Source organism: Nelumbo lutea, chromosome 3, assembly GCF_056320005.1.
Source record: "Nelumbo lutea isolate HS-2025 chromosome 3, American lotus-T2T, whole genome shotgun sequence".
Lineage (NCBI taxonomy): Eukaryota > Viridiplantae > Streptophyta > Magnoliopsida > Proteales > Nelumbonaceae > Nelumbo > Nelumbo lutea.
The window spans coordinates 55682928-55696441 of record NC_142686.1 but is presented as its reverse complement, the minus strand read 5'-3'; the positions used below and the strand labels follow the sequence as shown (position 1 = coordinate 55696441).

The window sequence follows — 13514 nt, the reverse complement described above, 5'->3', positions numbered from 1 at the left end:
TCATTGCATGAAGGTGGTTTGATCCAAAACTGATTAGGGTAGCTTGCTAATTAGGAATTAGGGTTTTGATTTGTTTAATATTTTGGTTTATCAGATAACAAACGGTTGATTCATTACTAGTAATTATTGGATCAATCATCGTGGGAACGATACTCTACTCATCATTGTATTACTTGGTCGGCTAGTCCACTTGCTAGTGTAATCTATACGCATCAGTTACCAACAAAGATACGGGAGGTGTCTGCTCATGTAGCTTTTGTAATGGGAAAATGGTTCAAGTCAGAGGACATGGATCAACTCCTCAAAGAAAAATTGGAGGGCATTGATGAAAGTAGGGACAAGGCACTACAAAGGCAAACCAAATACAAACAAGCCCTAACCACAAACTTTAATAGGTTACTGAAACCCAGGAAGTTTAGACTAAGGGACAAGGTGCTCAAAAGATCACTCCATGTCAGGCAGGGCAAGTTGGCAAGAAAATTTGCTCCAACGTGGAAAGGTCTGTATGAAATCAAAGAGGCCCATTCATCCGGCTACTATGTATTACAAATGGTAGATACAGGAGCACAGGATGAAACAATAAATAGCTACTAGTTGAAGCCTTACTTCGAGTAATATTGTACAAGATGTCATTTCATAGTCTCATTTATCTGCTTTAAATATGAATGCACCAAAGATATTGTCCAAGTTTTCTTTTACTAAGTGCTCCCGTGCGTTTGAACCTTGCTTATAAAAATGCAATGAATTCCTGATATATATGTTAAAAGTTTGACTTCTGCGATAAAGTCTCTTTTTTTAGTTCCGACAATAAAGCCTTGATGCACCCATGTATTTTGAAAATATCATAAATTCATAACCATCTATTGATGCAATGTTCTATTCAATATAACCTACGTACTAACCCTTGGGCATGTCTCTTATACACACTTATCTCCTGGCAACCCCAAGATTGCACTTAAAATTAAAATCCCCAACAACCCCGGGAAGGCCCTGTTCCAGCAGGTGTGCTCTTACATACTCTTGTTCGCCTAGGATGTAGCATGCTCCATGCGAAGGCCTTGTTCTGGTAGGTGTGCTCTCACATACCCTGGTCTGCTAGGATGCTACATGCTCCATACAAAGGCCTTGTTCCGGCAGGTGCTCTCTCACATACCTTGGTCTGCCAAGATGCCACATGCTCCATGCAAAGGCCCGGTTCCAGTAGGTGCGCTCTCACATACCATGTTTCGCTAGGATGCCACATGCTCCATGCAAAGGCCCTGTTCTAGTAGGTGCACTCTCACATACCCTAGTCTGCCAGAATGTTGCATGCTCCATGCGAAGGTCCTATTCTAGTAGGTGCACTCTCACATACCCTGGTCCGCCAGGATGCTACATGCTCCATGCGAAGGCCCTGTTCTGGCGGGTGCACTCTCACATACCCTAAGATGTCGCATGCATGCGAAGGCCCTTTTCTAAAAGGTGTGTTCTCACATACCCTAGTCCGCTAGAATGCCGCATGCTCCATGCAAAGGCCCTGTTCTAGTAGGTGCGTTCTCACATACCCTAGTATGCCAGGATGTCGCATGCTCCATGTGAAGGCCCTGTTCCAGTAGGTGTGTTCTTTCATACCCTGATCTGCTTAGGATGCTGCATGCTCCATGCGAATGTCGTGGCAACCCCAGACGCACTTACATCACCTGGCAAACCCAAATTTGCACTTAGATTCCCTAACAACCCCAAGAAGACCTCGACAATCCCATGCACACAGATTCCATGGTGATTCGCGACGTATTGACGTCCCCACGCAGCCCATGGGGGGCTTTGCCAACATCAGGTACGATCATTATCTATCTTTCTCAATGCAGATACTCGGAAAACACAATGACCCAAAAGGGGAACAAACTTAAACCAGCTCACATACAGACTATACAACTATGGTGGTGCAATGACTTATCCCAACTACTGATAACTTATTTGCGATAAAATCACAAGATTAGTGCCGCATGCGACCATCAATACACTAACCGACAAGGTCACAATAAAACTCTAACTTACACTAATTATTTATACTGGTTGAACCCCAGTTGATAGCGTTTATGAGGGCAAAATAACACTGTTCATCTTTATTTGACGATCTGCAATAAGGCTTACTACACCTGGACCAACAATGCTCGATCCTAAAACACCTGATTACGATTATTTCATAAAAGCAGCTGCGAAGTGCCTTCCAATGATAGTGGAACACGTGCAGCTTCTTTATTCTCAATGACGTCTAACACTTGAACTAAGTTTCCAAACTAAGAGGCACTTACACCCTCGACAAACCCCAGGGACGTTCTAGTAACATTAGGTATGTTCTTTGCCTAATACAGGCACTCATTTTGTCTCATAAATTCAGCAATTTGAGACAGACAATAACATTTTTCTACGAACAAACTTCTCTCAAGTGAAGACAAAAACTTATCGCAAAGGGCAACAAAGGACCGCCTTAAACCCCAACCATATAGCTCAGAGACTTATCTTCTCTGTGTCCGGTCACATTCGTCTTATTCCCCGGGAAGTCGCATTCTCCCTAAAAAAGCTCAATTTCACCTTCCCAGGTGCATACTAAGATATTACATCATACCGAGATAACCTTATCGACTCGAGACTCACTTGACACCTGCAAAGCACTTTGTCACTAAGTACCAAGGGCACAATAACGCTTAGCATATCTTGGGAATTGGTCCTCCTTCTCACCAATCTGCTACTAAAGCCCAAGTAGTACCCAGTTGTGATTACAATCCAATCATAGCAATTCACGACTATGACAAACCTCCGCAAAAAAAGACAACTTTGAACAATCAAACCTTATACACGACATGGCATGACTACAAAACGATATTGACCAGTTTCTCATAATTGAATCTACCTATGTCTCGAAGGGTCCCAATGCAAGGGAACAACACCAAGAAAACCCTTCGAAAATAGTTGATCTCGATATACGCTAGTAACTAAAAATTAATGCATAGATGCAAGTACACAGGAATCACCCAGACAGAAAAAACCGGAAAACCAAATGATCACAGTATTACAAACAACAACGTAAAACCAAATTTGAGTTCTATTCAGTGTCAACTTGAATTTTTTTTCACAAATGAACAAGTTTTATGCTGTGGCCCACTCCTTCCTCATTGCGATGATGGTCTCCAGGGCCTGGTTACAGTCTTCGAAACTCTTCAGATCTTCCAATTCTGCCTCATACTCTGCAAGGATCTTCTTCTGCCTCGCACATTCATTCATGAGAGTCTCAAGTTTATCCGTCACTTTCGCAATAGTAGCCTCGATGGCCTTCCGGCAAAAACGCGCGTCCCTCATCAAGCAAAACAAAACGGATTGCGATACCTCGAGACCAGCCTCCCAAAATGCATGCACTAGCATAACAATCCGCTGCTCAATTTAAGCCATGTTGAAGCCCATAACAGCAAAAGATCTGCAAGCCTCCAACCAGTGGGTGAAATCCAACCACGAAAGCTCCTCCACAGGCCGGTTCATAATGTGATCCATCTTGGTTGCAATGATGTTCAAGACAGGCCCCACGACCATTGGGTGAAGGTTCGCAGCTCGTAACCACCTAGCCCGTATTACGGGGGAAGCGAATTTTGCCACCGAAGCAGAAACTAAATACTTATCACCTCCGCGATGCCCCTAAACCTGAATAGGGTTTATGGCCGCGTAATGCAAGGGAGGGATGTCATGATTGTTACAGTACTCCTCGAGTTCTTGTCGTATCTGTGCCAACTCCTCTTCATATGTCAGCTCCTCCGACAGCAAGACAATGCCAGGATCCACATCCCTGCCATCAAACTGGTCTTCTATGTCTCCGGTGGCATCGGCCCCCGCAATAGTGACCTCCGGCTCAACAGCAACCTCAACCTTTGGCTCCAATGGGGCCCTGACCTCAACAATTGGGGGAGAAATGAAGGCAGCTTTGCGGATAGTCGATGGTTCAATCTCTGGGCACTTGACATACCTCCTCCAGCGGCACAGCATCGGGAGCAACACAGCCAGTACCAGTGCCTTCAATGGTTCTGTACACTTGACTTGGGGGTTGCGATAATCTTAGTTCCTACACTAAGCGCCTAATGATAGGTGTGATTGGTACTCTACAAAGACTATCAGGAAGCGATGCCTGCGATGACACAAAACACAAATAGTCAGTTCGATGAACCCAATAATGACAATACAATATATGAGTAAAGACCAACAAACCCAGGGTTACCTCTCGGGTCAAATCGGGGACCCCCGAAGTTTCCGCGTTGGGTTGAGAATTGTCGACCTCTACACGCTTCAAAACAAAAGACTGCAAACGGGTTAGTCATGGTAATAACACACGATCGCAACTCCACTCAAACGCCTTTAAACAATAAAATTGCATTGCTTACCAAATTCACTCCCTTGGGATGGTCTGTTGGGACTTCCACCATTGGCAACTTGACGTCACTCTCCGCAAACTGCAATAACATCAAAACAAATACGACTCAGTCACTCTCACCAACAGCAATGTTTACAACAACAAAACAAAGGAGAGCAAAGGTTTTTTTACAATACTGAATCATTGTCAGCAGGACCATGCCTTGGTCACGGAGGAGACGTCCTTTTCATCCGCCCACTCGAGAAGCGGATACAAGACACCATAGTAGAGGGCGCCACCATAGTCAACTCGGTCGATTCTGTGACCGGGGTAGCCTTCTCCATAGGTGGAGATGTTGGAGATCCCCACTTGCACTCAGTGTGGCACCCCTGTGCCTGCGATGAATCCACGTCTAACTCGATAGGCTATGGCACAACTAGAGCCTGAAAAGAGCGAGGCTCCCTTGCAGACCTCGGCCTTCTCGCAACGGGTGGACGGCTGCTTTCTCCTTGCTCATAAATTGTTTGCTTCCTCCCACGCTTCGCCCCCACCTTCTCTAGTGAATGCAATACAGCAACAGGTGGAGCATTCCCCTGATTAGCAGCATGATCCACCGAGGGAGCCAACACATGACGAAGAGGGGAGTTCTTCCTAATAAGCTCCTGAAACCCCCCAAATAGCGAGCAAAGATAAGAAAAATGGAGGGACTTACAATCCGACACCCTCTGAAACCCTGCGATGGGGAACCTTGCACAATCGGGGAAAGCAAGGTCATGGCGATGAACCTAGAACACGTCCTCGCTGGAAGACCTCAAAATCTACCCACCAATATCGTCATAGCCAAATTAGTGCATCACCCTGTTTGGACGGTATGCAGCCAGTTGCGCTCCGCTAGCACGATCGAGATAAGCCACTACACCGGGCGATGTCACCAGTCACGCTACACCTGTAGTAGGGCTTTCAATATCCATCACACATTGCTGGTCACCACCCTTTGGAACAAACACCTCGACACAAAATGGCATGGCATGAAGAACAGTTTCAGTAAATGGCCTTTAAACAATCCCATCAAGGGAGGCTAGCTTCATATTAATCTCACTCATTCTGATGTTCTTGTGTCAGAGAGCTTGGAGCCAACGTTTACCCGTACAGACGTTGAACTCTTTCTCTTCGAACTCATCACCCCTTATAGTGGCAATGGCAACTTGAAGGGGAGACGGATGGCGTGGTGTGATGTTGAGGTCAAAGCGCTCACAATAGAACATCCAAAAAAATGGCGCACAAACATAATTGACGCGCCTCTTATAGCCCAGGTCCATTATCTATTGGATGGTGTCATCCATCTGCTTGTAGAGGCAGCCCAGGAACATCGAAGCTAATGGTAGTTGATAACCACTAGCGGCTAGAATAGCAAACAGAGCTAGGACTATCTGCAAGCCACAGTTAGGGAGACTGGGGAAAAGAAACTGAGAAGCTATATACAAAATCAAGGAGGCGCTGAGTATTCATGCCACGCACCATAGCATCTGTCCCACCATGAGACCTAAATCAGAATGCTACCTAGGGATCCAAGGGCATCTTCCCGCGTGCGTTGGTTGGATCCACTCGAATCTCATAAGCCGCAATTTTGTGGAGGAGTTCGTCGGAGAGCCACCTCAATTCGGCGGGAATAGATTCAACGTGCTACTCACCAAAGGAATGGAATTGGGATATGGATGGAATACAATGAAATAGAGCCACTTTGAGGTTCCCTATGAAATGAGGCATGGAACGGAGCCACCACGAAGAAGTCCCGGGAGTTACGCACGATCCCTCGAGTAATCGACTCCTAGTTTACCAACAAATAGGGGGGCTAACAAAAGCCACACAAAATTACTAAAATAGAGCAAAATCCCCAGACCCAACGCATTAATATCCATTGACTCATCGCAAGGCCTAAAAAAAATGCCAAGTCCAAGTGCTTATCGATAAACTTCCACTTACCGACAAGCAAGGCGGCTAATGTAGATATATAGCGCTTACTCAACTCCTCAGAATACAGTGAACAATGTATTGACACCACATAGATGCTTGCGATTAGCCAACAATTCATCTCTTCTCTACGATGAACTCGTGGTTCACTACATGCTTGCGATGAATCTATGCTTAGCGCAAGCCCAAAGCAAACTTGAGTTGAACCCACAATGAGGTTTTATGTGTTTGGCCTCGCAAACAACTTCGAATTTCCATAGAACCTCAGTTCATTAAGAACCGGTCTCGGGTATTAGCTGCACCCATAATGTCAAAGTGACAAGCATAACAAGACGCCACGTAGGTCTAATAAAACATTTCCTACCAAGCAGTGACGTCACTGGCGCCACGTCGGTTAAGTAAGGTGTGAAGGGGTAGTAGTACATTGAGTTATGAGGATCTCCGAGTGAAGGAAAAGTCAATCATTGGTCAAATTTCCATAGGGACACGCAGTGAAACCCCAATAGTGTTCTTAATAATTGACAACAGATCCAATATTCACTTTCCTAGTCAAATACAAATGCCTTTAAGTCCTTCTTTTCAGGATCTCGGGGTCTTCCCCCATAAATAAGATCCTTCTAATAATGAAACTCTTTCACTCGATCACCGGGTACCCCCATCACTGATCCCTCATCCCAACATTCTCTTTAACACATCCTAACCTCTGATTAAACCCTCTCCGGCTTCAGGCCCTCCTCAGTCTTTCAAGGAAACCATCACCCCTAGCCTAACCACCACCTTGCTTACATGCATGATTAAGCTCTCACACTCTCTAATCTCCTTACAATTCTAAAGAACTCCTCGCTGACTTAAGTATCGGAGTGCCCACCCTGTGTAAAAACACCTGGGCACTCTAACACCTTTCTCTTGCAAAACCGCATAGCTCGACCACCGACCAGGAAAACTTCCAACTCAGAGTCCGAGTCACCTGCCACATGAGAGCCGCTAGATCGTGCACCACCAATTGGCATTGTCTGTGGGAATTGCTATGAAAATTGAAGTTCTCACCTCTCAACACTTTTATAACAAGCATCCATGGCTTCTTCAAGCAAGCAAGCAAGCAACAACAATAACAACAACCAGGTCACTAGAGGACAGGACTAGCTCGGACTAATCCCAAATGTTCCCTCAATGGCAATAGGACAAATCAACGTACCCCTGACTCTGTTAGGTGCCACTCCTACATTGAACCCGACATTTCCACCATCTTAAGCCACCTCCTTCTGCGGTTGAGCCCTTCGTGGCTCTTGTTGGAGTCGATGCGCGCCAGTTCTATGATTTGGTGCAATGTGTTCAGGGGATGAGCTCTCAAATGAGGGCCTGGGAAGATAAGTTTGCCACCCTAATAGGGGGCAAGAATAGCAACAACAACAGCAGACTTGGCATTAGCACCAGCGAACACAACAACATTGGCAAGAATAACATTTGAATGCCAAGTAGAACCCTAACCTGGCTCCTAATCAGATTCTTGGTCAGGTCCCTAACCAGGTTCCTGACCAAAACCTGAACTAGCCCCCAATGGAAGGACAAAGCCGAGCTACCACTCCCATCAAAACTGAACCTGCTAGTTCGTCTAAAGGGTCCTGAAGGAGGTGCCGCAGCACCACACCTCGAAGAAGAGTCAGCTCTCTCCATCTGTGAACAAGATAGATGGAAGAAATGAAAATAAGGAAGTCATCCAGGTAGGCAACTCATATGGGCGTCCAATATCTCGCACCTCGCCACTGGCTGTTGAGATACTCACAGCTTCGTGGCCTAAAGACTTTAGAGCCCCCAGCTTTGAATCTTGCAATGGAACGACAGACCCTATGGACAACGTTGATAGTTTCCAGGCCTTAACGCAACTACACGGGACCAGTGATGTGATCTTGTGTATGGCTTTCCCAATAAATGACTTCAAAGTCAAAAGAATTCTAGTCGACTCAGGGAGCTCAACTGATATTATCTTCCAAGAAGCATTTGAGCGGATGGAGCTCCGCAAAAAGGATCTACAACCAACTAACATACCCTTGGTTGGGCTTTAATTGTGAAGTAGTCCAGCCCCTAGTCTAAGTGAGGGTACCAGTTGTATAGGGATTAGCCCCCAACTTGGTTCGATCTGATCAGGACTTCCTTGTGGTCGCAACCCACTCACCATATAATGCCATCTTGGGCCAACCTATGCTACACGCCCTTCGAGCGGTAGTGTTGACCTACCATCTAGTAGTAAAATTCCCAACAACTAGAGGCATTGAGGGGTTATGTGAGGTGACCAGCTTGGGTCTCGCAAATGCTACATAGCAACGCTGAAGGATAAAAGAAAAATATCCATCGACGTCGACTTAGAGCTGCCCCCAAAGAACATCAATGAGTGAGCCCGACCAATGGAAGATACTATCCTAGTGTTAGTCTCAGAGGCCAAGCCAAAGAAGACAATACAAATAGGACCTCGCCTCGCAGAACCAGTGCACTCTAATCTAGTAAGTTTTCTACTTAATAATCTAGATGCTTTCGCTTGCTCAACAGCAGAAATGCTCGGCATAGACCCCTCCATAATAACTCACAAATTAAATGTGGATCCCTCAGTTAGACCAGTCTGGTAAAGGAAAAGGAACCTTGCCCCAGAAAGATGGAAGATAGTATATGATGAGATGAAGTAGGGAAGCTACTTATAGCAGACTTCGTTAGAGAAGTCCAATATTCGAGATGGATTGCAAACCCAGTGCTCATAAAGAAAGCCAATGGCAAGTGGCACTTGTGCATTGATTACACAAACATTAACAAAGCCTACCAAAAGGATAACTTCCCACTTCCAATAATCGATCGCTGGTAGATGCGACCTCGGGGTTCAAGTTGTTGAGTTTCATGGATGCATACTCCGGCTACAACTAGATCTCGATGGACCTGGTCGACAAAGAAAAAACCACTTTTATAATAGAGATGGGCCTGTACTGTTATGAAGTCATGCCCTTTGGACTAAAAAATGTTGGAGCAACCTTCTAGCATCTTGTAAACAATGTTTTTTTTAGACTTAATTTGAAATAAAGTTGAGTGTTACGTAGATTATATGGTTGTAAAAACTAAGTTTTCAAATTCTTTAATTGCCGACCTAGATTGTGTTTTTAACATCTTAAGGAAATATAACACGAAACTCAACTTGAACAAATATGTCTTCGATGTCACATCAGGCATATTCCTTTAATACATAGTTAGTTGACGCGGCATCGAGGCCAACCCGGATAAAGTCCAGGCAATCATAGACATGTGACCAACCAAGTTAGTTAAAGAAGTACAAAAGTTAACTGGCCAAACTTAGCTCGGCCACTGACCAAGAAAACTTCCAACTCGGCTTTCGAGTCACCTGCCACGTGAGAGCCACTAGATCACTCACCATCGAATTTCTTTTCAACTAATTTCTTTTTCCTTGTTTTTTTTTTGGGGGGGGGGGATTAGTTTGTTATAAATAAACCCAGGTGTTACCTTTATTGTTGTTCTCTGGCCATGGTTGCCTTTATTAAGTGCCTAGTCCTTAATTTGTTTCTTTTCAATTGTTTGACAATGTGTAAGTCAGCCAACTCTTTGGGTAGTTTTTCCTTCCACTATTTGTTTGGCAGTATGGGAAGACAAACAGAAGCATTTTGATAGCTTAGTACATCGATATTTATGTTTGGATGTTAGCAGTTTTCTGATAGACTGGATTTTCGGCCTTTTGTCTTTCAATGTTTCAAATACTTGAAGCGCAGATTTTGGGCCTTTTGTCTGACAAACTGGATGTTACTTGCTTTGTACCTCTTTTATTTGAACTTTCTAATTGTACCTTTTAGTTTGAAGCCATATATGACTCTAGTGAGGATTCATTTTCATCAGGACTTTGAATGCTATTCTAAACCATCGTGTTGAGGTTTTTATTCCAGAGTTTGGACGTTCTAAAAGAGTAGTTGGGAGGTTGAACGGGATGATATATGAGAAGAAACAAGAGTTGCAACTGTTGTCACTCTTTATCCCATCTGAATCCAAACTCCGAAGGGCAATTCAAGAGTACACAAGGCAATTCAGGAATACACCCGGAACTGTTGTAATTTTCACAATAATACTGTTTTTTCATATGCATAGAAAGGATAAAATGAAAGTTGCAATTTATGTTTTTTCAATTTTTATGTAATTTCTATTAATTTTATTCATTTTTGTGTGTTTTTGTTTAATTTCTATTTTATCCTGTAATTCTCTATTATTTTTGTGTAATTTTCATTATTTTATCTAAATGGGTTGAATTGGGTTAAGATGTATTTGGATTGAACCTAACCCATTTAATTCTATCTAATTGGGTCATTAATGGATTAACGGATTAAATGAATTGGATTGAAACTCAATCCAAACCAAACCCAACCCAAACCATCCAATTACCACCTCTAACGCACGCTTGTGATGATAAAACCACTAGTTTCCGTTACTATAATCTTCATCGTCTCCCACTCCTAAGCGGCTCCACATCTACCTCTTTTAAGCCACCACGTCACACACACGAACTACATCTCCGAAGCCTCCCTTAAGTGCGATGAAGCAGATGGAGAGGTTAGGCCTTCCATCATTGAAAACTCTGGCTTTGTGGTGAACCAAAGCCATGATTTGAACTATATAGCCTTTGTTTGAGGATTGGAGAGCTTAGAGAAAGCAAAGAATGTACGTTGCTTTTCTCTCTCTCTCTGTACTATAGCGTTAGCGTCAGTGATGATTACCATTTGAACTTTCATTTACAATAACGACTTCAGAGCTTTTACTTTGCCACAAATACCAAGGTTTTTAAAATCGATCCAGACAACTAACCGGTCAGGGGTTAGGTTCTTGGGTTGAATGATTAGATTGTTTAAATCGAATGGATGGCTCATTCTAACAAAAAAATTTAAAAAAATAAAAACCGACCAAATTTTCGAATGGTTTGAACGGTCCGATCACCCAGGTCAACGCTTTACTGACCAAACCAATGGTTTTGGGGGAAATAACGGTTCTAGGGTAAAACGAAACTGATCACCTGATTGGTTCCTAGTTTTTTCAGTCCGATCGTTCAATTCAGTCCGGTTTTGAAAACCATGACAAATACCCTTAGCCATTAAGAGGATATTCGGTATTGAGGCCCAAAAAAAAAACATGTACTTTTCAGGCCATTGGCTCCCAACGTAATTAGTTTGAAATGGTGTGTTTTGGAACACGCTATGCCACATTAAGCATTTTTGTATTGTGGTTGTGTGGTTTGTTCCAAATCATTGTTTCATGAGTGTTTCATGGTGTGGTGGGTTTTGGAACATGAGATTTAGGTGGTGTTCGGTTTCATGGAACATCCACAATATATTGAGTTTTGGTCTGCACCATGATTGCTTAGGGCGTTTGGTTGGTTCATGGTATGGATTAATCCACATTATCTCGTGGATTGGTCCACATCACAGGCCAATTTATTGTCTATGGGTTTATCTCGTGGATTAAACCATGCTATGTTGTTGTATGGGATGAGGAGTTATCCCATACTTTGCATCTAATATTTACTGTTGCATATATCATGCTATTTGAGTTTGCATGAAAAAGTCAAGGTTTTTAAAACTGACCCGGAGAATGAACCAGTCAGGGGTCCGGTTCCCAGGTCGAATGGTCCGACCATTCAAAACGAATGATCAGCCCGTTTTGATATAAAAAATAAAAATAATAAAAAACGATCAAAACCATTGAACGATTCAAACAATCAATTGCCCGGGTCAACGGTTTGCTGACCAAACACAAGATGTGGACAAAAACATGCCACACCTTGCAAAATGCCCATTAAAGTGTGGTATGGATCAGCACACACATTTTTGTCCATAGTGTTGAACAACTATCCTGTTGGGTGTGGTGTGTTTCACTCCCTTAGTGTTGTGAAAATATTGTGATATATTCGATTCTAGAACACACCATGGCTTAGCCCAGAATGCACCATAGCATAAAAGAACACCATTCTCTTTGGTGCATTTTGGAACCAAGCAAAATGAGCCACAACCATGCTATAGAACATTCGTGAGTTAGAAGATAGAATGCATTAAATTACTAAAATACCCATATAAACTTTCTTTATTTTCTTTTCCTAGCCCTTCTCTTAAACCCTAATTGACACAAAAAATACCTCCATTTTCTCCATATGAAACCAACTAAAATAACAAGAATCATTTCATTGACATAGAAAAATAAGTTTATTTAAATTATTGTTTCATTTCAAAGACATGGATGTCTCTCTTCATCTTAAAATATAAAAAATGTCCACTCTTTCCAATAAACCAAGAAAAACCAAACGTGACCTTAAATTTATATATATTAGAAAGAAATTTCTACCATTTTCATTGAGTATTGAATCCAACTAGAAATTGCAAAGTGAAAGTTTAGGGGGTAATTTTCATTGACCCCATAATATAGGGGGTCTTTATAATTTACCCTTTTTTGGCTTAGATAAAATGGAGAGAGAGAGAGAGATAGAGAGAGAGAGAGAGAGAGAGACTTCAACATTGTTTTTTCTTTTTGGATAAATTACAAAGGCCCCCTATACTATGGGGTTAGTGACAATTATCCCCTAAACTTTCATTTGCAACAAGGCCTCCTAACCTTTACTTTGTCACTAATACCCCCTCTGTTAGAGTTTTGTCATTTAACTTCAAAAAGTTTCTCATTTAAGTGTTTAAATGTTTTTAAATTCCCTAACTACCTTTTTTTCTTATTTATTTGAACAATTTATGATTCAGTTAGTTTTCTAACTTGATTATTGTAATAGATCTTTGTAGATTTCTAGTTGAATTCCATATTCAGATGAAAATGGTAGATGCTTCTTTTTGATAGATCAAAATTTAAGGTTTCATAAAGATTCTATCTCTTGAATTTCTATTTTTCTTTTTTTTTATCTCTTAAATTGAAGTCCTCTCAATTGTTCTAATAAAACATCACAAATTTCTGGATTCAAAATTCACATAAAATGGTAGACTTTATGATAGATATAAATTTAATGGTTTCATTTGGCTTTTCTTGGCTTATTGGGGAAAGAAGTGGATAATTTTTATACTTTAAAATGAAAAGAGACATTAATTCAATGAAATGGAACAAAAATTTAAATAATTATTTTTTTCTACATCAATGAAATTAT

General features: G+C 42.3%; 1 long non-coding RNA gene across 1 annotated transcript; it reads right to left on the bottom strand.

The window, feature by feature from the left end:
• Window positions 1-2774: 2774 nt before the first annotated feature.
• On the bottom strand, window positions 2775-4318 carry LOC148865086 (uncharacterized). The gene is made up of 2 exons (XR_016110783.1): window positions 4244-4318; window positions 2775-4153 (listed from the first exon to the last, which is right to left on the bottom strand). It is a non-coding gene; the product is annotated as an uncharacterized LOC148865086 (long non-coding RNA).
• Between the last annotated feature and the right edge of the window lie 9196 nt (window positions 4319-13514).